Source organism: Bos indicus x Bos taurus, chromosome 26, assembly GCF_003369695.1.
Source record: "Bos indicus x Bos taurus breed Angus x Brahman F1 hybrid chromosome 26, Bos_hybrid_MaternalHap_v2.0, whole genome shotgun sequence".
NCBI classification, from domain to species: domain Eukaryota; kingdom Metazoa; phylum Chordata; class Mammalia; order Artiodactyla; family Bovidae; genus Bos; species Bos indicus x Bos taurus.
The window spans coordinates 5326360-5349758 of NC_040101.1; the positions used below are offsets into that span (position 1 = coordinate 5326360).

The window sequence follows — 23399 nt, forward strand, 5'->3', positions numbered from 1 at the left end:
ATCATCTAACCTGTCATTTCAACCAGAAAAAAATAAAAATCAACAGTATAAAAACCCATTAAGAAAAGCTGTTAAATGTCAGAAGCAACTATGACAAGCATAAAAAGCACAGAGGATTTTTAGGGCAGTAAAAGTATTCGGTAGGACCCTATCATGATGGATATGAGTCATTACGCACGTGTCCAAACCCACAGAACATACAACGCAGAGCTCTGACTGAGCTGATCTATGGGCTCTGGTGACCGTGGCGTGCCAGATAAGTGATCAGCTGTAACAAACGCCCCCTCCAGCAGGGGTGCTGATAGTGGGAGGGAAGAGGGTTCTGTGTGTGAGAGGGCAGGGGGTGAATGAGAAATCTCTGTATTCCCCTTGATTGTAATGAACCAAAACTGCTCTTAAAAAAAAAAAATCTGGGAAAAAATATTCAGCACTGAAAGCTGTTATGTGTCAGAAACAAATTTGCCAATAATAAAAAGCACACAGACAATGATGCTTCTAAGGAGCACCTGATGCTGGTCAGATCATATCTCAAGACCCCAGATTCACAAACAGGGTCCATCCAGCCTCCCTCGTAAAGGCAGAGACTGGCTTGCTGTTCAGTTGCTCAGTCGTGTGCAACTCTTTACCACCCCATGGACTGCAGCACACCAGGCTTCCCTGTCATTCACCATCTCCCCGAGTTTGCTCAAACTCATGTCCACTGCGTCAATGATGCCATCCAACCATCTCACCCTCTGTCATTCCCTTCTGCCTTCAATGTTTCCCAGCATCAGGATCTGGATTGGTGAAGGTCAATAAATAAGTTTTGGGGGTCACCTGAGCAGGAGTGTTTCTCCCCGAGAGGTGTCTGACAGTATCAGCCTGGCACCCGAGACTATTAACCTGCTGAGTCAATTAAGAGAAATGCCCTTTCTCACAGAGGAGACAGGCAAACCCCATCTGCCCAGTACCTGCACTTGGCGTTCCCTGGCTACGCTGCCTGCTACGGGCGTGCAGGACTGAACAGTCCAGCTGGAGCTCGGAGAAGGATGCCAAAAGCTGCTGGTTGTAATGCATTAAGTCATTAAGCCCTTGTCAGGTTTAGCAACCAGCCCCAAGAATATCCTGAGCTTTTATTTCCCTCTTTGAAAGAAATGTCGTCCTGCCTACAAGAATGCAGCAGAGGGAGGGCGTTTGCCTTGTGCTTTCAGCTGCATGTGCTGAGGAATCCTTTGGGAAGGCAAACAGAAAGAGAGAGACCAGCAGAGGTCATCCTGCTCCCAACCTGGACCGGCAGCTGACTCCTGCAAAGGAGGAGCAGGGCAGAGAGCTTGGCCGGGCACCCACGTCTGAAAGCCTCTGCCAATCACATCGAGAGGGGCAACGTGGGCCAGACCAGAGAATTCAAGGCCAAGAAAGCCAAGGAGGAGGGCCCGAGAAACAGCCTGACTTAGCTCCCGGTGGATTGGCATTTCTGGATCCTAGGCTCAACCTGGGAGACCTTCTCCAGGAATCCCAGGAAGTTCCCTTCTGACCTGAGCATCTGATGGGTCCCTCATCCTTCAGAATCAATTCTCCGGGAGCGGCCCCCTTTACGGCAGCTCTAATGCCTCACTCCGCCTCCTTGGCGCACCAAGGCTTGCATGGGAGTCGTTTGCAGAGGGGAGGAGTGGCCCTTTTTTCCGGGACGAGCACTGGGACCACGTTAGGGGCACCCAGAGCATGTGTTGATGGGAGCGAAATGCAGTCTTTACGGCAGTTTCTATAGGTAATGGGACAATAACCACCAAATTTAAGACTTCATAAAAATTTTCATTCTCACTGTGAGGGAACCAAGGAACTGAGATAGAAATCTTTTCTCTTTTTCCCCTGATTGGGGAAGGAAAAAAAACCCTGGCAGAGCCTCGTAATGTGTCTGAGTGCCTATAAAGCAGGAACGATGACTTATACCAACTGCACAGGAGCCAAGCTGAGGATTTCCTTAAGCCAAGTCTCCACGTCCTTGGGAACCAGGACAGAGGACACTGACGCCCGTGCGGCCCCGCTGGGGTGAACGGACATGAAACGGGGGAGTCAGAGGCAACGGAGCCCAGCTGGATTCGAGGGGCAGGGGGTCTGCGTATCTGGGTGCCCTGCTCAGAGGAGGTTTCCCAGGTGGCCTTAGTCAGAAAGAATCCACCTGCAATGCAGGACACACAGGAGACCAGGTTCGATCCCTGGGTCGGGAAGATGCCCTGGAGGAGGAAGTGGCACCCACTCCAGTATTCTTGCCTGGAGAATCCCAGGGGCAGAGGAGCCTGGAGGGCTACAGGCCACGGGGTCACAGGGAGTCGGGCACGACTGAGCGACTGAGCACAGCTTGAACTGGAACCACACCAGCACTGAAGGCGGCTTCAGGCACAAGTGCGAACAGCAGGCGGGGCACATCCATGTTTAACTGCAGCCACGGTCCCTAGGTCTCTCTGACGTTCTTTCAGTACATTCTACTCGTAACACTTACTTGCCGTGGTCGTGGGGTGTATTTATTTTTACAACTTATTGGATGAAGTGCTTCCTGGTGTGAATCATCTTCTTGCACCTTGACTACTTTTCTGTTTTCCAAATCCACCATTTTATTTTTTTTTAATATTTATTTACATATTTTTATTATTGATTTGGCTGCATCGGGTCTTAGTTGCTGCATGCGGGGATCTTTCATTGCGGCACGCGGGCTCTTTGTAGCTCCAGCCCAGGGTCGGCTCTCTAGCTGCGGCACTCGGGCTTGGTTGCCCCAGGACATGTGGGATCCCAATTCCCCGACCAGGGATCAAACCCAGATCCCCTGCATTGGAAAGGGGATTCTTAACCGCAGGATCACCAGGGAAGTCCCTCAAATCCATCATTTTAAAAGGCAGCTCCAACCAAGGGAGAGGAAAGAGTGGGCTGAGGACTCCTTGTAAGCATCCTTTCTCCGGCTGTATGACAGGAGGTGCTGGATTCTCAGTTCTGACAACGAGGATGCGAGTCACCCTCCCCTCATGTCCCGGCGAGTCATGGACAGCACCCAGTCACCAAAGCCTCCATGGGCTCAAAGCCACCCCAAGCCTCTGCTGTCCCCAGAGCTCCCACTCATCCTTGCTCCTTTCTTCAACCTTCAAGAAACTCTTGAATGTGATTTTCCCACAAAGAATGACCAGATTTTGCCTTCTTTTACAAACACCCAGACCAGGGAAACATACACAGCACACACTTATTTGCCTGTGCTTTCCTTCGTCACTTGCAAAGGCAAGGCCCACCTCCTCCTGACCTCCATGTGTTCAACATTCTGATTCATCAAGTGAAACCTTAGTATAAAAATGGAAAAACTGGTGCTCGAAGCTGCCACTCTTTGTCAGCTGAAGGAGAGTATGAAACCAAAGAACTGCCTCTGGATACTCACAGGAATCTCAGTGCCCCCACGAGTTATGCAGTTAGAAAACAAATTCAAACTTGCTTCCTTCGGTTAAACACACTTGAGAGAAATGCCGTGTACACAGGTTAGGGTCCTCACGCTAGGAAAACACATGTCTGTCGCCAAAGACAGAACATGTTACTTTCAACTTGCTAATTACAGTACAATGCACAATGATCTAATTTTAATTAATAAAGGAGCACCATAGTTCTGCACCAAACACAGTTGCTATACAAAATTAAATTTTAAAAGCTTACCGAATGTCTTTAGAGATTATCACAAAGTACTAACAGATGATATAATACTGACAAATCTCAAACTGAGGTGACAATACACAATGAAGTTTACTGAATTCAATAACTATGTCACATTTCTGGCATGTTAAAATAATTATCAGAGGACAGGAAATCTCTGTTCCCTGGAATATTCAAATCTAAAGAATTAAGGATAATGTTAATAAGGATATTTGACTGATTATTAATCCTTACTTTTTTTTAAATTTTATTTTTAAACTTTACATAATTGCATTAGTTTTGCCACATATCAAAATGAATCTGCCACAGGTATACATATGTTCCCCATCCTGAACCCTCCTCCCTCCTCCCTCCCCATACCTTCCTTCTGGGTCGTCCCAGTGCACTAGCCCCAAGCATCCAGTATCGTGTATTGAACCTGGACTGGCATCTCATTTCATACATGATATTTTACATGTAAAATATCATGTATGAAACATGGCATTAATCCTTACTTTTATTAAAAAATTCATGTGACGCTAATACTTAATCATTTTTCATATGGTTACAAAGACCAATTACAGAAGCTTAACTATTTATCTCAACCCTAAAGGAAATCAACCCTGAATATTCGTTGGAAGGACTGACGCTGAAGCTGAAGCTCCAATACCAAGGCCACCTTATGCAAAAAGCCAACTCATTGGAAAAGACCCTGATGCTGGGAAAGACTGAAGGCGAAAGGAGAATGGAGTGGCAGAGGATGAGATGGTTAGGTAGCATCAGCAACTCAATGGGCGTGAATTTGAACAAACTCTGGGAGATAACAGAGGAGAGAGGAGCCTGGCACGCTACAGTCCATGGGTCGAGAACAGTCAGACCCGACTTAGTGACTGAACAACCACAACTACTACTTATCTCAAATGTTTGGAAACCACCGAAACAAAAGATGGCTCACAGCAGTCACCGTGGGAGCTCCAGTATTAAAAGCCTACAACAAACATATTCCTTCTGGTTTCCTGAAGCACCTCGATAAATCAGCCGTAGATGAAAATCCGATAGTGTCTGCCCAGCATTGTCTTGTCTTGAGTTATACAGTGTTCCCTCCAGGGGTGTGGAAATTCAAAGGCACCAGACACACACACACGCTTTCCTATGGAAGAGATTACTGCATTTTCCTTCCAGTAACTACAGTATTCTCGGAGACCACAAAGCAAAATCCTTCTGGAACACTGAGGCAAAAATGTTGCCATTCCCCGTTTTGTGTGTTTAGTCTTTGCTTTTTCCCCAAGAATGGGAATCTTGAGGCGTGCAATTATTGTCTGTTACTCAAACGCTAACAGATAAACTGCTCCATCATCGTATTCCCATCCTGTCAAGGATAGGACACATTGATTTAATTCTGCACAAATCTCAGAGGAAGCGGTATTACCTAGAATCTAGCACATGAGAGAAGCAAAAGGGAAAAAAAAACCCAGTGCTTCATGTGATGAGTCTAATGCTTTATTAACTCATCTTTAAAATGTGGGCCTAAATAAGGCATCAAAATTCTCCAGAACAACTTTTGCTCTGTATCAGAGATCAGAAAACTATAGCCTGTGGACCAGATCTGGCCCACTTCCTGGTTTTATAAATAAAGTTTTATTGGAACTCAGTCATGCCTATTTGTCTACCTATTGTCTGCATCTACCTTTCTGTTTCACCAGCAGAGATGAGTTTTTACAACACAGATTGAATGACACCAAAAGTCAAAACTATGTATTATGTAACTGTAAGAAAAACTCTACCCTCCTCTGCTCTAAACTATTCTTTTCATTAACAATCAGGTAATAAAGTCACTTGCCTGCTAAGGGAACCCCCAAATGAGATAATCATCCATATTCTCAACATGTACAAGAACAAATGATGTTCTGCTTTCCTGGGGGAAAAGGGATAATACTTCCAAGTCTACATAGTTTATTGGCTGGTTATTCAGGTACAAGTCAAAAACAAATACTAATATCTATATTTTGTCTCACTGGAAGTTGCTCCCTGATATTTCTGGAGACGATTCCTGATCACCCACAACTTCTTGATTGTGGTTTTCATGTAAGATTCCAGACCTAGCCAGTCACATGTGTTGACCTCTCAGTGCTTCCCCCCTCACCTGACATGGTGCTAACTATGACCTATGTTCATGGAGCCTTTAGGAAGCTTAAAGTTCTAATTCATGAAAGCGCTAGAACTATGAGCCAATGGGCATACAGTGAGTTAACGAAGATGAGCGAATGAGAGTGGTGGTGTTTCTATCTTCCCAGGAAGCTCCAGAATGCAGTAACAGTTAATGAAGGAAAGATGTCACCCAAAACTGACTACCCTTCACAGAGAACAGAACCTGATATGCCAACACCTGTCTTTCATCCAGAATAAATGAGAATATATTTAAATGAAACATTAATAAGCCAATTCACCTACTTATATTAGGGAGAGGAGAGTGTTGGTTATCTTAAAAACAGGAATAAACTCAACTGGTCAAGGCCGGTGAAGTGTTAAGAACATCTTGCTGTAATATGCTAAGTCGCTTCAGTCTTGTCTGACTCCGTGTGACCCCATGGACTGCAGGTCACAGGCTCCTTTGTCTGTGGATTCTCCAGGCAAGAATACCGGAGTGGATTGCCATTTCCTCCTCCAGGGGATCTTCCGGAACCAGGGATTGAAACCACGTCTCTTGCATCCCCTGCATTGCAGGCGGATTCTGTACCATTGAGCCACTGGGAAATGCCCTAAGAACCCCTTCAGATCAGATCAGATCAGATCAGTCGCTCAGTCGTGTCCGACTCTTTGCGACCCCATGAATCGCAGCACGCCAGGCATCCCTGTCCATCAACAACTCCCAGAGTTCACTCAGACTCATGTCCATTGAGTTGGTTATGCCATCCAGCCATCTCATCCTCTGTCGTCCCCTTCTCCTCCTGCCCCCAATCCCTCACAGAATCAGAGTCTTTTCCAATGAGTCACCTCTTCACATGACGTGGCCAGAGTACTGGAGTTTCAGCTTTAGTATCATTCCTTCCAAAGAAATCTCAGGGCTGATCTCCTTCAGAATGGACTGGTTGGATCTCCTTGCAGTCCAAGGGACTCTCAAGAGTCTTCTCCAACACCACAGTTCAAAAGCATCAATTCTTCGGCACTCAGCTTTCTTCACAGTCCAACTCTCACATCCATACATGACCACAGAAAAAACCATAGCCTTGACTAGACGAACCTTTGTTGGCAAAGTAATGTCTCTGCTTTTTAATATGCTATCTAGGTTGGTCATCACTTTCCTTCCAAGGAGTAAGCATCTTTTAATTTCATGGCTGCAGTCACCATCTGCAGTGATTTTGGAGCCCAGAAAAATAAAGTCTGACACTGTTTCCACTGTTTCCCCATCTATTTCCCATGAAGTGGTGGGACTGGATGCCATGATCTTCGTTTTCTGAATGTTGAGCTTTAGGCCAACTTTTTCACTCTCCACTTTCACTTTCATCAAGAGGCTTTTTAGTTCCTCTTCACTTCCTGCCATAAGGGTGGTGTCATCTGCATATCTGAGGTTATTGATATTTCTCCCGGCAATCTTGATTCCAGCTTGTGTTTCTTCCAGTCCAGCGTTCCTCATGATGTACTCTGCATATAAGTTAAATAAACAGGGTGACAATATACAGCCTTGACGAACTCCTTTTCCTATTTGGAACCAGTCTGTTGTTCCATGTCCAGTTCTAACTGTTGCTTCCTGACCTGCATACACATTTCTCAAGAGGCAGATCAGGTGGTCTGGTATTCCCATCTCTTTCAGAATTTTCCACAGTTTCTTGTGATCCACACAGTCAAAGGCTTTGGCATAGTCAATAAAGCAGAAATAGATGTTTTTCTGGAACTCTCTTGCTTTTTCCATGATCTAGCGCATGTTGGCAATTTGATCTCTGGTTCCTCTGCCTTTTCTAAAACCAGCTTTAACATCAGGAAGTTCACGGTTCACATATTGCTGAAGCCTGGCTTGGAGAATTTTGAGCATTACTTTACTAGCGTGTGAGATGAGTGCAATTGTGAGGTCATTTGAGCATTCTTTGGCATTGCCTTTCTTTGGGATTGGAATGAAAACTGATCTTTTCCAGTCCTGTGGCCACTGCTGAGTTTTCCAAATTTGCTGGTATATTGAGTGCAGCACTTTCACAGCATCATCTTTCAGGATTTGAAATAGCTCAACTGGAATTCCATCACCTCCACTAGCTTTGTTTGTAGTGATGCTTTCTAAGGCCCACTTGACTTCACATTCCAGGATGTCTGGCACTAGGTCAGTAATCACACCATTGTGATTATCTGGGTCGTGAAGATCTTTTTTGTACAGTTCTTCTGTGTATTCTTGCCACCTCTTCTTAATATCTTCTGCTTCTGTTAGGTCCATACCATTTCTGTCCTTTATCGAGCTCATCTTTGCATGAAATATTCCTTTGATATCTCTGATTTTCTTGAAGAGATCCCTAGTCTTTCCCATTCTGTTGTTTTCGTCTAGTGCATGCCAATTTACTGTAACTCTGAAAAGTGGTATAGGCAAAAAGAAAAATCTTCCAAGGTGCTACACAAGCAGCTCTGCAATTTACATTTCACGTGCTAGTACTTTGTAACATTGTAGAAAAGATGAAATAAGAGAAAACATGTGAAGCACCCAACAAAACACAGGGTCCTTTGGGAGACAAGTCTATTGTTTTAGCTCTGGTTTCTACTGAGTAAATGTCATCTCTTACTCTGGTAAAGAGAGGGTAAAGGAGAATTTTAGCGAATGAAGAACACTGATGTTTTGCTCTGACAACCCAAATCTGCCCACTATCCTACTCTGGGAACAGGTACAGAATCCCACCACAAGCAATTTCAGAAGTTTCCAGGGTATATACAGGCATTCATATGTGTATATAAACAAGAATGTATGGTAGATGACACTTGAGACAAAAGGTGGAGTCCTGCAAAGTCACATGTTAAGAAGTTTTTGACAACCTGAATCCCTCTAAATGCATAAGAGACGGTGGTTATTTGAAGGCAGGCTTCATCAAAATGAGCCTTTGATAAAGTGAAAGCTATCGGTTCACCTGTTGTCAAGACACCCTTTCATATAAGGAGTTTGTTTAAAGTGGGCTACACCCACGGATGAAAAACTCTTTTAAAATATTGATTCTGTTCTGTATTCAAAGATGGAGATTATGCATGCTTGTCAAGAAATAAAGAGTAAAGACGTCTATGGGAGATCTTTGCATTTTACATGGTATACAGATATTATATGTGCTTTACTGGAGCTTATTTAAATTTCATGGCAACATCAGCCATGTTTCAACACTTGCCACACGTATGTATCACACCTTAAGCTGATTTCAGTACAGTGATGTTTTTAAAATGTCCTTTGAGGACTAACAAAGTATCCTTGGCTGTCATAAAAGCCAAGAATTCAACAAAGAACTCTAAACATGCCTAATGTACAAAAGGAACACATTCTTTGTAAATCCACACACTCTGGGCCATGGGCATCTGTCTCAGTCCACTTATATGACCAGGAGGAGGTGGTGACCACACTGAGCCGTGGCTTTAATCTGCTTATTTTCTTATGAGAGATTGTCTAAAATATCAAATCAAATTAACACAATTTGCCCACAACCGCAGAGCCCAAACACAGAATTCCCAAGGCCAAGACCCAAAGCTTGACGTCAGGACCCTCATTCCTAGTCCACAATGGAGCTGGGAGCAGAGAAAGCTCCAGAAGTGAAAATGCTCATTAACACCCAGGGACTAAAAAGGAAAGAGCCAGTCGCTGATGAACCTGAGGGTGAACATGTTGACTCTACTGTTTTCATGGTGTGAATGAATCACAGCGCTTATTTTAAGGGACTCAGAAGTATCATCAGCATTTCCACGTGACAATATTTACTCCACTGGAGAGAGGAGGCAGAAGATACCATTAAAACAAATTTCTTCATTTTCATGTTCGGATTCAGTAAACAAAATAAATCATCAATGGATTTCATCTTCCACTAGAAATTTAGGGCACAACGCTCATAGCCCAGGACATCCTCATAGAAGGGTAATTTTACATTTGCTCCTGCTGATCAAATGGAGCAAGGTGAGCCACATTCAAACAGGGAAAGATCTGGAGCATGAAGTGGGCCACGAGGGGCCAAATCATGATTGATGAGGACACTCTGAACTGAGGCCAAGAGAGGGCATTTGCGGTCTCAGCTATCAGTGTCCAGAAGCCTCACTTTGACTGCTGAAACACCAAGCCTCAGTGAACATTTCAAACATTTAACAAACTCCGAAACATTAGATGTTGGTGGGAGGGGGTCCAGGGTGGGAACTCACATAAAAATGAGTCAAGATTTCCTTAAAACTTGACACTGAGTAACAGAACTCTCTACTAATCGTCTTTCACCTTTTTGGTGAATCTTCGGTGAACTGCCACATTCACGTCTCAGGTTTATTTTTAAAAAAAAACAAGCTGATTTTCAAATTGTTTCCTTTAAGCCTCTGAAATAGCCAAACAATGAATGCCAGTGAGAAAAAGCTTTGTACAATTTGCCTCCTTGCCTTTCCAGATGGTTCAGTGGTAAAGAATCTGCCTGGCAAGCAGGAGACATGGGTTTGATCCCTGGGTCAGGAAGATTCCCTGAAGAAGGAAATGGCAACCCACTCCAGTGTTCCTACTTGTGAAATCCCATGGACAGAGGGGCCTGGTGGGCTACAGTCCATGGGGTCCCCAGAGAGTCAGACAACTGAGCGACTAGAAAGCAACAGCAGCAGCTGGAATGAAATGCATGTTCTGGCGAATTTACAGTTACCAGTGGGATGGAAGGGCGAAGGGATAACTAGAGGTTTGGGGATGGACATGTACACACTGCTGTATTTTAAATGGGTAACCAACAAGGACCTACTGTACAGCACAGGGAACTCTGTTCGATGCTATACAGCAGCCTGGACGGGAGGGGACTTTGGGGGAGGATGGATACATGTACGCATATGTGTGGCTGAGTCCCTTTGCCGTCCACCTGAGACTAACACAACCTTGTTGAGCAGCTATGTTGTTTAGCCAATATGTCATGTCTGACCCCTTTTCATCCCATGGACTGTAGCCCGTGAGGCTCCTCTGTCTCTGGATTTCCCAGGCAAGAATACTGGAGTAGGTTACCATTTCCCTCTCCTAGGAATCTTCCAGACCCACATGCCAATCTCCTGCATTGGCAGGTGGATTCTTTACTACTGAACCACTTGGGAAGCCTAATAATCAGCTATACTCCAATATAAAATAAAAAGTTAAAAGAAAAAAAGGAGAAATGCATGATCTAGGATATGAAGTGGCAACCCACTCCAGTATTCTTGCCTGGAGAATCCCAGGGACAGAGGAGCCTAGTGGGCTGCCATCTATGGGGTCGCACAGAGTCGGACACGACTGAAGCGACTTAGCAGCAGCAGGATATGAAGATTCCTCCCCTCTTCTGAGCTCAGAAGCCTGGGGGCAGGAAGAGAACCCACCAGGGAGCCTCGGTCAGTGGTGCAGGGACTGCTGTTAACCTTAATCCATTCTTACCATACGCTCTTTAACCTACCACACTGGGTTCTGTATCAATATTAAAAAAAAAAAAAAAAAATTAGAAAAAAAGAGAACCTTAAACAGCATGCATAAATAAAATGTCTTTCTTTTGTTTAAATCCTGCAGGAAGTTTAATTTGTGTAAGAAATACGTTCAGGTATGTTTTCAGTTATTGCTTTAACGTCAGTTAAAGGTGCACTAGTTATTAACAGATGTGAACCCAGAAGAGCTTCCAAGGCAAGCACATGTCTAGAGTCTTACCGCCGCTCCAAAATGTGCCAAAACCCAAATTAGGCAAATTGGAAACGGGGAGCTCTGCAATCCGACAGTGCAGTGGAATTAAAGTAATGGCCTATTTAATTCTCCAAGGATTCGGCAAAATGAAACAGAAATGTTTGTGAAAAACAGGGGACTGAAAGTCTGTGTGTGACCTTAGAGGTCACCCAACAGAAACAGATAGGCTTTTAAAAATTCTGCCCTCTTCCCACTTGCAGCTTGGCGTGAAGGAACAAAATGCTTGCTTTCTGACGGATAGCAGCTGGCTACCACATCACCCGTGATCCTCCTTACTAAATCCAGAAGATCATCATAACACAGCGTCCAGACACCTAGCCTCGGAAGAATCTGAGATGGTCTTTAGTGATATATACAGAACATGCTGTGATTGATCCTTCTGATAACCGATATCCAATGAAGAAAACGTGGGTTAAGATCATTGAAGTTACACTGCACAAGCATAATGCACCATCCAGATGTGAGACGGTTATGGCGTGTTGCTGTTTCAGAGACTGTTTCTACTCCAAAGTATAACTGATACGGTGATCAGATAAGTTCAGAAGTAAAGGGGAAACAACGCCTGGTCAAAAGCACGCCTCAGTCAGCAGACATGAGTGATGTGCTGTATGACAGCGTGCCATTACAGGTGACATTTCTGGTCAGAATGTTCCATGATGGAGCCAAGCCGACCCCACAAGGGCCTGGAAGGGTACAGCCTGCTCTGGACATGGGTAGTTGGGGTGGCCAGGAATGGATTCCGCTGATCAAGGCCACTCCTCAAGTAGGACCATGATGTCTGACCAGCACGTGGTGCAAACAAGAGAACACTCAATGTGACCCCGCGTGCTAGTACCAAGTTCCTTTAGTCGTGTCTGACTGTTTGCAATCCTAAGAACTGTTGTCCGCCAGGCTCCTCTGTCCATGGGATTCTCCAGGCAAGAATACTGGAGTTGGTTGCTATTTCCTCCTCCAGGGGATCCTTCCGACCTAGGGATTGAACCCGAGTCTCTTTAGTCTCCTGTAGTGGCAGGTGGGTTCTTTATCACCAGCACCACCTGGGAAGCCCCTGAGCAAAGCTCAAATTGATTTAAAAAGAATAAACCTGAGTGGGGCAGGGTAATGCTGTGGCAGCAGGCAGTATTGGGTTTGAATCTAGACTCTATCACTTCCTAGCTGTGTGACCTTGGAGAAATGACCTGTCCGTTCTTCCTCTGGGAGAAGACTGAAAGAGGATCTATTTCCTGGCTGTCTTATGAGGATAACAGGGGATGCTGTGCAGCGCATCAGGCGTGTGGCCTTATGCAGGCACGTGACTAAGGAGAACCACCTTCGCTGTCAAACAGGGTTTTATGGAAGGAAAAGAGTGACAGAGAATTCTGTTTTCTCCTTGCCCCCTTCCTTCCTCCATCTCTGTGACTCCTCAGGTGAGCACAAAAGGCCATCAAGGAAATACCTTCCTGCATACCCCAGGGCAAGTGCTCCCAGGGGCACTGACCACAGGCCTCACGTCGGCCAGGCCAGACAGCTCAAGGAAGGGTCATCCCCAGTCTTGACACCAGTGAAGTGGATTAGCAGAGCAGACACTGAAACGGGAAAGCCATTTTTATCCCTTCTTGACCTAATTCTGGTCAGAGGTATCATTCCTCAGCCTGGGCATATTACCTGGTTTATGAGGGGTTGCCTTCAGCGGCTCAAAGAGCAGCCAGCATTACCAGCAAGGATTAAGAAAAGCCCTTTAGCTTCTCCCTCATCCGGAAGAGACCTGCTCCCAGCAGATTAGATGTGGATAATGAGAAATCCCCACAGACCCCATCACCTAGACCACCCAATGAAGGTCAGCTACATGAGATCCAGGGTATTTATTTCTCAGCTGCTGCTGCTGCTGCTAAGTCACTTCAGTCGTGTCCGACTCTGGGCGACCCCACAGACGGCAGCCCACCAGGCTCCCTCGTCCCTGGGATTCTCCAGGCAAGAACACTGGAGTGGGTTGCCATTTCCTTCTCCAATGCATGAAACTGAAAAGTGAAAGTGAAGTCGCTCAGTCATGTCCAACTCTTAGCGACACCATGGACTGCAGCCCACCAGGCTCCTCCGTCCATGGGATTTTCCAGGCAAGAGTACTGGAGTGGGGTGCCATTGCCTTCTCCGTTATTTCTCAGCACATCCACCTAAAGGAGAGGGAGTGAGTAGTGATAGAACTAGGAGAGGGGAAAGCCTCTGAGTTTGCAAGACCTTGCACATGAGGGGTCCTGAACAGGGAGAGGGGAAGTCAGAAGCCCGTGCCCACCCTTCACCTCTTCTCACTGGTGTGGTGCATTCAAGAAAACCTCCAACCACTTTTGGTCTCTTTACAAATAAAACCATTCCATTTCCTACAGATAAATGAGATACACAATGACGCATCAGAGAAAACCAGGAATTGCAACTCGTCTGCCTGATGTTCAGTTTCTTGGAACCAAATTGTGATCCCGGCCAATACACCATCCCCAGCTGCTCATCGTGGAAGGAAAAGGAACCAGGAGTGGGGAGAGCCCCCGGGCATGGACAGGACTCGAGACACAAAGCTCTGATTCCCACCAGAAGGAAACGCCGCTGTGCTACCAGGACAATGGGAGAGTCGTGCACAGGGGAGTTCGCACAGGGAGATGCAGGTATGAGAAGGAGGTCGGTCCTGAGAGTGGGTGGTAAATGCTTGAGCAGAATGTGAAAAGGGGTTCCTTCAGAGGGTTTCTCACTAGTCTCCGAGGCCAAAGATGAGGTCCAGCTGGAGCCCCGTTGAGCACTAGGTCGTGTTCTTGAAAGAGAAAAGAAAAACGCCCTGGTGTGACTGATCTCTTCACGACAGGCTCAGGTCAAGCTGAGTTACCTCCCTTCTGTGGGAGCTGAGCACGGCTGGACTGTACCCACATCTTTAGAACTGAAGGGTAGAACCTGCCATCACAGACGCAGGCTCACCTGGTAGTCACAGTACAACATCAAAGGACCAGGTAGGGAAGTCATCTCCAACGTGAAGTCTGCTGAGGATACACCTGAGAGTCAAGCAGACATCCAGGAACATGCTAGAAAAAGATGCTCCCAAAGAAGGAAGCTCCAATGCGTGTCTAATCAGAGCCTTACCTACAGCACCTGACTTTTCTCTTGGCATGAGTTTTGGAGAGGAGGAGGCTTCAGAAGATAGAAGTTAATTTCACTGACAGATAGGCTGGTTCAATGAAAGGGACAGATTATTGGGAAACTTGTGTGCAGACATACTGTAACAACACGGGGATAATGCCCAGACAGAAAGGAGGCATTCTGAGAAAAGAGAACATCTTGATGAATTTTTCCATAAGTACACAACCATACTTGAACCTGGTTCAAGATGCACAGAAGGCAGTGTGGCTCTGTGGGATTGGTCTGCTCAAAGATAAGCATCCTTCTGACATCGACCACCACAGGGAAATTTTTCACCCTCTTAGACTTGGTTTCAAAGGAAATGTGTAACACTGACTCTTGTGTCTGGCTTCAGCTGCACAAGGTTTGTGAAGGTCATTCATGCTGCATGCATGAGCAGTCAACTCCTTTTCCCTGCTGTATAGTATTCCACGGTATGAATAAAGCCCCCAAATTGTATGCATTTGGGTTATTTCCAGTTCAGAATTCAGATGGACAAAACTAAGGAACATTCTTTTATATCGTTGACTCCTATATTCTTGTCTTTTTTTAACGCAGAAATTGAGGTCTCAGAATTTACTAAGCTGGAGAGCTGAAAAAGCCAGCATTGCCCTGCATAGCACCTACACATCTAAGAAGGAGGCAAAAGAAAAGAGATGCAAAGATTTTCTTATCATCCGTCTTGTACTTTCTTATGTTTTTATTCTTAGGTACGTCTGCTTTTGGACAATCCCACTTTAAATGTTTAGCTATTTGGGGGGCTTCCTTGGTGGTCCAGTGGTTAATACTCTGGTGTTTCCACTAGTGGGGCTTCAGCTTTGATCCCTGATCAAGGAACTAAGATCCAAAATGCTATGCAGCACAGCCAAAAAAAAGTAGCTATTTTTTCCCTTTGCCAGGGAAAGGGTTAATTCCTTGACCAGGGATCAAACCCATGTCCCCTGCAATGGAAGCATGGATTGCCAGGGAAGTCCCCAGATAATTTTAATAGACTCAGAAAAACAACTGTATGTCTACTACAGCCATGAACAACTAAAAGCAGTCTTGATGATACGAAAAACCTCAATTACATCCTCTGTTCATATTAAGTGGATTTTCTCACCTGCCAATCACAGCTTTCCACTTTCTTCCTAGAATTCCAAATCCTTTGGGTCTTAACACCACCGCCCCCAGAGCTGCATTCTGGCCAGCTCATTCTGCCACCTGTAGCTCTGGTCTGTCCTGCATTTAAGCATTTATGTTTATCTGTTTCGCTCATGGTCCCTAAAACTTCAGTTTTCCATTACCAACAGCACAATTTCAGGATTTCCTGGTAGCTTTATTTACAGTGACATGTTTAAGAGATGGAAGACAGATTTCGATTTTCTGGATTAGCAATAAAGTAAAATTTACAGAAAGTTGCCCAAAATCCTTGGAGAGATTATTGCATCCACAGTGGAAACAGCCCACCCCCAAGGGATTATGTTGAAGGTATCCATGGAGACACTCCCTCCCACCTGGCATTAAATGTCCCCAAGTCCCACACATCCCCAATATCACTTCCCTTCCAGGAAGAACAGCAGGCTACAGGTTTCCCCGCTGCGCACACATCACCTGGCAAATCTCTCCAGCCAGCACCACCAGCACGACTACCAGCCAGAGAAGTAAACAAGCTGAAAATTAGACTGGAGGACTCTAGGTTAAGAGAGGATAGTAAAGAGCCCGGTGACAGAGTTTGGATCCACAGATTCAGGATTCCCTTCTTGGGCATATCTGGATGCCAAGAATTATACAGTTATGTGCTAATGTATGAGGGAAAAGGGGCTTTCAGGATGCTTTGCGTGTGTGCGGTATCTGGATGCATCACCCGAAGCATCCAGGTATAGACGAGGCATTTCCGGTTTCTAAAGACCGGTCACTACATAAAACACCGACCTAGGCTCAACTCAACTCAGCAAACCAGGACCCAACAAAGGCTGAATCGCAGCACAGAGCCGGTGCTCAGGAAGGAACAGGCAGCGGTGTGTGCACACAGCTGAGGCTGAAGGGCTGAGTGAGTGAAAAGACGTCACCGATTGTCCTCCCAATTCATCTCCCCCCCCCCACCCCCGCCCTCTAGCCTGGCACTGCCCTCCCGTTTACCATTTCTCTGACCTTTCTTGGGAAATATCAAACCTAATGAACGTGGCTACTTTCAGGTATGCTCAAAGAGGCTGAACTTCAAGCCCCAAGCCTGAGAAAATTTAGGGAGCCAGGTGATCCGCAGCTAGCTGCCTGCCTAATCCCAGGCCTGGGCACCAGGTCCCACAGGGATCCGCGAGGCCCCTGGGCCAGCGGCTCTGAGCTCCAAGGACCTCGGGGGAACGGGGTAGCTCCTGTTGCCTTCCCAAGTGAGCTCAACTCTCGCCTGAAACAAACGCAGCAAGTGTCCTGGCCTGGCAGGTGGGCGGTGAGCGCCACTTGGGGGGCGGGGTGGGGGGGGTCTTGGTGCGGAGGCGCCGGGTTCCTGAATGTCAGTGGGCAGCGGACCCCGCGGGCGGACTGCCTTTGATACTCCGGCCAGTTACAACCAGCCTGCCGGGCAATCCCCGCTTAGAGGGGCTGACCCCGGGTTGGACCCAAGGCAGGCAGCAAATCCGCAGATGAAGGGGGCAGCCGCCTAAGCCCCCGACGCGCTCCTAATTTCAAAACCGCGCTCGGCTGGGTCGGCCGCCACCGCCGGCAGCCTGGGCACGGGGTCCCCAGCGACCCCCTCTCTGGAAAAACCGCTGGGTCCCCGCCCTCCAGCTGCTGCTCGGAGGCGGCTCCAGCTCCAGGGCAGGCTCAACAAGTTCCCGGGCCGCGCAGCGCCGCCTGCAGCCCAGAAACCCCGAGGACGCGCCGCTGTGGAGCCCCGCGAGCAGGCGGCGGCCGCCGGCGGCTCCTTCCACCTCCTCCTCGGCTGGGGCTGGGGCTCGGGCGTCGGCGGGCGGGGGGGCCCCTGCACTCCCGCCCGCTCTGCTCCCTCTGGGGCCCCCCCGCCCCACGCCCGCGGCCCCGGCCTGGCCCCGCGCCGCCCCCGCTCCCGCCCCGCTGGGCCCGGGGCTCCGCCCGCCTCGGTGCCAGGCGGGCGCACAGGCGGCAGGCGAGCGGCTCCGGCGCCCCGTCCTCCGGCCGCCCGGCTCGGCGGAGTGGCTGGGACCCGGGGGGCGGCGGCGGCGGCGGCGGCAAGGACTTCCCTCCCGCTCCCTCCGCCTCTCCGCCCCCGCCTCCCGGCCCCGGCGCCCACATCTCGCCGAAGACGATCGCAGTCAATGAGGACATCGGAGGAGCACGGCGCCGGGTGGCTGTGGCTGGCTCCGCCGCGCCGCGAGCGAGCGAGCGCGCGGGCGTCCCCGGAGCCGGCCGAGCCGCTGCCTCGCCGCGCGCCTCGCTGAGCCGGGCCGGAGGGACGCGAGCTGCGGCGCGGGGGGCCGGCCGGGCCGGGCCCCGGCGGCGGCGGTGGTGGTGGAGGGGGGGCGCGGGCGGCGGGCCAAGCCCCCGAAGCCGAGCCTTCCTCCGCGCGAGCCCGGCGAGCCTCGCCGCGGATGCCCTGCCCGGAGTGCTCCGTGCCGCGCCAGGCTTGCCGGGGTCCGCGGCGAGACATGCCCGAGCCAGGCGCTGCACCGACCTCGACTTATCTGTAAGCCGCCGAAGGTAAGCGGAGCCCCGCGCGCCCTGCTCCCGCGCCCCGGCGCCCGCTGCGCTTGGCCGCGGCCAGAACACCGCCCGGACGGGCGCAGACCCCGGGATTCTCGCCCCGCGCCCCCGACCGGGCTGCGCTGAGGACTCGGCAGGCTGCCGGGGGCCGGGGCTGCCGGGAGCCGACCGGGCGGCGGGCGGGGGCGAGGGGCGAGGTTACGCAACTGCATCTGGCCCGGGCCGGGTGGCCGAGGGGCTTCCGGCAACTTTGGCGACGGCCGGCGAGGAGCGGGTCCGTGTGCCTGCGATGTCGGTTCTAGACAAACGCCACAGCCTCCTATAGCACCCGACAGCCCGCGCCAGGCAGAACCGGGGGTGGTGGAGGGGGGCGGGGGGCGCTGGGAGCGGCCGTGGGCCCCGCCGATCTCGAGGTTTTGAAGTCTTTCCCAAACTAAAGCGAGCTGGCAAGTACGGCTGATTAACTTTGGGGGGATGAGTCCGGGCGGAGGGGCCCTGCACCGGCTGCGGAGGAGAGGCGTGAGCACCGCGAAGGCACGATGCCCACGTGAAATGCCCGTCTCCTCCCGAGGCGCCCGGGCTCGCCCGGGGTTGGCACCTTCCAGGGGCTGCGGGCCGGGGTAGGCGCCCGCGGGGCTTCCGGGGGCGCAGCATCCCGAGTCAGACCCAGGACGGGCGTGGGAAACCAACCCAGGCTGCAGACCGAGCGAGCGGGCCGGCCGGCCGGCTGGCGAGCCAGGGCAAGAAGGAGGAGGGAGCCCGTGGGCCGGCCCGCGGCCCGGGGCAGCGCCGGGAGCCCCAAGTCAAGAGCGAGAGTCTGCGTCTTGCTGGTTCATGCTCAGGGTTCCCAGCTGGCATCTCCACTGCCAGGATAAAGAGCCTGTCCCTGTGACCTCAGCACAAGGCAAGCCACAGGGGGATGGAGCTCGCTGTAAGGGGATGCCAGGAGTGGGTGTTACTCTGGAGTACACCCGGGCCAGAAGCGGGGCGTTTGGCTCATGTACAGAGAAGGGCCCTGACCCCTCTCCCGCTGCGGGTCTGTGCCTGACGGCTGGACCCTGAACCAGAATCAGCAGTGAAGCAGTTTTAATTTGACCTTGTCTGCTTAGGCGCTTAAATTCTGCGGAGGCATCCCAGGGTGAACTGGCCAAGATGGGGATGGAACTTTGGGCCAGCCCTGCCTTGCCTGGGAACGCAGGAGGTATTTTCACAAGACTGGAGCTCAGAAGAGGAGGGTCCAGCAAGGAGGTTTTCCTTGGATAAGCACTAACAAGGGGAGGTGGGGTTCCCTTTCCATCTGCCAGAGAGAGGGGGGAATGTCAAGGTTACCCGACTGAAGACTTGATTGAAGACTACCACCCACATCACCTGACCCAGGCCATTCTCAGTGAGGAGTACACGTATGAAATCGCTTTAACCTCATTAAGCTTATGCTACAGACCCAGCAGAAAGTATAACCATCATTTCACTTTGCGGAGGCAGAAAGTGCCTGGGTTTTACTATTCACATTTTGTGCTATTTATTACATTCATATTCCTGTTGAATGTTTCTTTTCAAAGAAAAGTTCATATTTATCTTTGCCTTTTTTTTTTTTTTTGCCTTAGCGAACGTGTTGTTAGTTCAAAGGAAAAATGGAAGTCCTGCCATTTGCATGCCTCACCAGATATTAATAATTCACTATCCATGTTTACTACTTACATTAGATGGCACTGCTATTCATGATGGTTTTATTACAGACGCATTTGCAGAAAAAAAAAAAAAGTCTAACACAGCCATCACTAATTGCATGATTTTGCATAAATTATGTTAGTTACAGAGAGTTCGAGCTTTTCTTCACTAAATTCATCATTTCCTTAAAGATAAGGTGATTCCGTTTAATTTATTTAAAGACAAGGCCTCTCCTGAAAGATAGGTGCCCTTGAAAAGCAGAGGTTACCTTTCGATTTACTGGAGTTTATTAGTGTGATTAAGACATTAGCTTTTACTTAAATCAGCCCCATTGTCCTACTGAGACACAGCCACTGCTGGCCACACAGGTTAGTTGGCCTCAGCTGGGAAGTTGGTACTTTTACTCTTGACTTTGGGGGCTTCTCTGTTCTGCCATGGTTGTTTTCCTCAGGTGCAGGGTAGGGAATTTCTGTTTTTTATTTCTCCCTCTGTACGGGGGAGGGGGGGACAACTTTGTAAGTAAATAAGTTAATTAATGGAAGACTTGTGTATGAAAGGCATCAGAGTACCAGGAAGATTCCTGCACAATGAAATAAGCAGTCAGAAAATAAAAATGATTCTCAGATGTAGAGCTGAACCCAGCAGAGCAGTTGGGCAGATGTGTTCACTGAGCTCCACATTTGTATTCTCTTGTCTGTTCCCACCCATGGCTGTCTCATTTAGAGCTACAACTACTGAACTCTCTTGTATGAGAAGCAGATTACTTATGTGGGGACAGGCTGCTTCTCGGGGAATAATAATAAAGAAGTCACAGCTACACTGCAAAGCGGCAGCGCTGAGGCCCGGCATCAGTGTAGGGAGGCAGGGACCGGGTCGTCGGGAACGGCGAATTGTGAAGCTCTGGACCAGCCCACCAGGCACCTGAGTAGGCGCACTGCAAGGCTGCTGCTCAAGCAATCAGATGCTCAGGAAACCACACCAGTTGTGCCTGTTTAAGGCAACCACAGTCATTTGGGGACTGTGGTCATGATGGTGACCCCCCCAGACAAAACTGGCACGGTTACATTAAACATTCCCTTCCTCAACAGTTCCCTGACCAACTCCTCCAAGCCCGTCATTCCCCCACCACCAAAATGAGCTGACATAATTTATGAAGCCGTTTCTTTTTAGTCTCCTCACATATTTGATTTTAATATTTCATAACATGACTTCAATATTTTAAAGCAAAATTTAGTATGATTGATATGACATGACAACACTTTTATTACCACGGAATTTGCATACAAACATTTGGATAAGTCTTTATCTAATATTTGGGCTAACCTATGACATAAATGTCGTAAAGACGTTACACATTTTCTTCAGTGTATTTTTAAAGTATATTTTTCTTGTATATTAAGGACATAACACAGAGATATGATGCCACGTTGTGGGGATCCTGCTGGGATTCATATAAAGACGCTGCTTAGATGTCAATTCATATTAAACAGTAAGCCATACGCATTACAGGTTTGAACCTTTGGGCTGTGTACAATAGATTATGTATCTGTTTCAGGTTCAGGGGCCCTGAAGTGTCTCCAAGCACCCGAGAATCTTACCTGTCAGCTTTACAAAAAACATACCTAGGGAGACATTGCTGGATTCTAAATTCAATTCTTGATATAAACTCTCTCAGACACCCCCTCTACCATAAGCCACTGTGATATTCAGTATGGGTCTGAGTCATACATACCGTAGACATCATTCACACCACAATGAATGAATGAGTTGAGGGATTCTGAGTTAGATAAAGATGTTATCAAGTGACAAACCAGTAATGTAAATAAAAACAAAACACTCTGATAGCTCTGTGGCTTTCTGCTGGACGCATATTCTCAGCTCTAATTGGGAGAGAAAGAAAAAGAACTCGACTACAGAAAAGCAGATAATAGGGACAAGGACTTCTGTTTCTAAATTATAAACCTTTTGGCCAACACTATGTTTCCAAGGGATTTGGGAAGAACAGTCTTCAAATTCATCATTTGCAAATATTGTTTCTGTAGAGTACTGAGCTGATTATTCCAAGTACTGTACATTCACAGACAAGCTCTCTTTGCCGTGTTATCTTGCTGTTAGGAGTTGACACCAAAGGTGAACAGAGATGTTTACGTCTACACACTGACCCTTCACCCAAGTTGTGCTATTATGGCCATGACAAGGTAAAGAAGAAACTTTTTGAAAAATCACAATAGTATGGCAAAAAGCTGGTCAAAGTTTATATTGCAGTTACTATGGAAAATTCCAATTCAACTCTTAATAATCTAGCCTTAGGCATAAAATGAAATGCAGTAAACTATAGCATATGAGAAACATAAGAAAGAGGTTTTGTGAAATACCAGAAATACTATGGGCAGGCAGTCCTGCGAATATGATACTCGCCTCATCAAGACTGCAGAGAGAAAAGGCAGGAAGGGGAAGCTGATGGTCTGAGAGCTTCGTTTCAGCTGCTCAGTTAAGAAACCGCCAAGGAGGTACAGCATTATCCACTTTAAACAGAAATGAAACTGACCAATCTTTGTTTGTGTTTCCAGGTCATCATTCCACTGGTGATGTGGGCCCCTCCATACTGGTTGTTCCCTGGGAGGTATCCTATGTTTGTCCAATTCTTTATCTTTCTCATGTGTATTAATACTTTAGTAGTCAGACTCCGAACACCCCGTATTATCTGCATTGTGTTCCCTGGAAGCTGCTTGCTTTTGTAGTAAGCGATTTTAGCATCCTTGGAAATGTAATGGAACTATAAAACCTGGGCTCCGGTAATGGGCAAGCACTGGAAAGTAGATTGATATGCAGATGGCTTGGTCCAGAAAGGAAGGCTGGTCTGTGGAAATGTACCCAGCCGTAGCGGCAGTGGCCATAGCAGGGTGTGAGATATTGCAAGATGAGTGAGCGGTTCTCAAGAGGTTCAAGGCCAGGAAGGCGAGAGGGGGTGGGAGATAGGATGAGGAGAGGACCAGCAGTGTGCTTTGGGGGTTCCCAGGCAGACAGGGTGATGACCTACGGAGAAAAGGGGATGAGATGCACACACAAATCCTGCAGCTGAGCACAGCTGCTGGGTGCTCAGAGTGAGAGACCTGTGTGGGAAGGTAAGAAGCGACGCTGGGCGCAGGCTTCAGGGTGGATATCAGAGAGTGAAGAAGCAGTTTAAAGCCAGTTTACGGAGGAACCAGCAGGGCAGAAAGGTCCTGTGTTCGTTGGTGATAGGTAACCACTGAATGTTTTGAACAACTGCATACATTTCTAGAAGACGAAGTCTTGATAGCTCGAGACAACCAGAGAAGAGGAATTGGAGATCGGTTGAGAGGGTGCGAAGGGTGAGAATTAACTGGTAGCAAAGGTGACTGGTGACCATGGAGATATATACAAGGGGGCATTTGGG

General features: G+C 48.2%; 2 protein-coding genes across 4 annotated transcripts in view; one reads left to right on the forward strand and one right to left on the reverse strand.

Moving 5' to 3' along the window:
- Positions 1-23399, reverse strand: part of DOCK1 (dedicator of cytokinesis 1) — a 554660-nt gene that overhangs the window by 255005 nt on the left and 276256 nt on the right. The window lies entirely within an intron of this gene.
- Positions 18130-23399, forward strand: part of INSYN2 (inhibitory synaptic factor 2A) — a 62371-nt gene continuing 57101 nt past the window's right edge. For both annotated transcript variants that reach the window (XM_027528653.1, XM_027528654.1), the window contains exon 1: positions 18130-18310. The gene's annotated coding sequence lies outside the window, so the exon portion shown is untranslated. The remainder of the gene's footprint in view (positions 18311-23399) is intronic.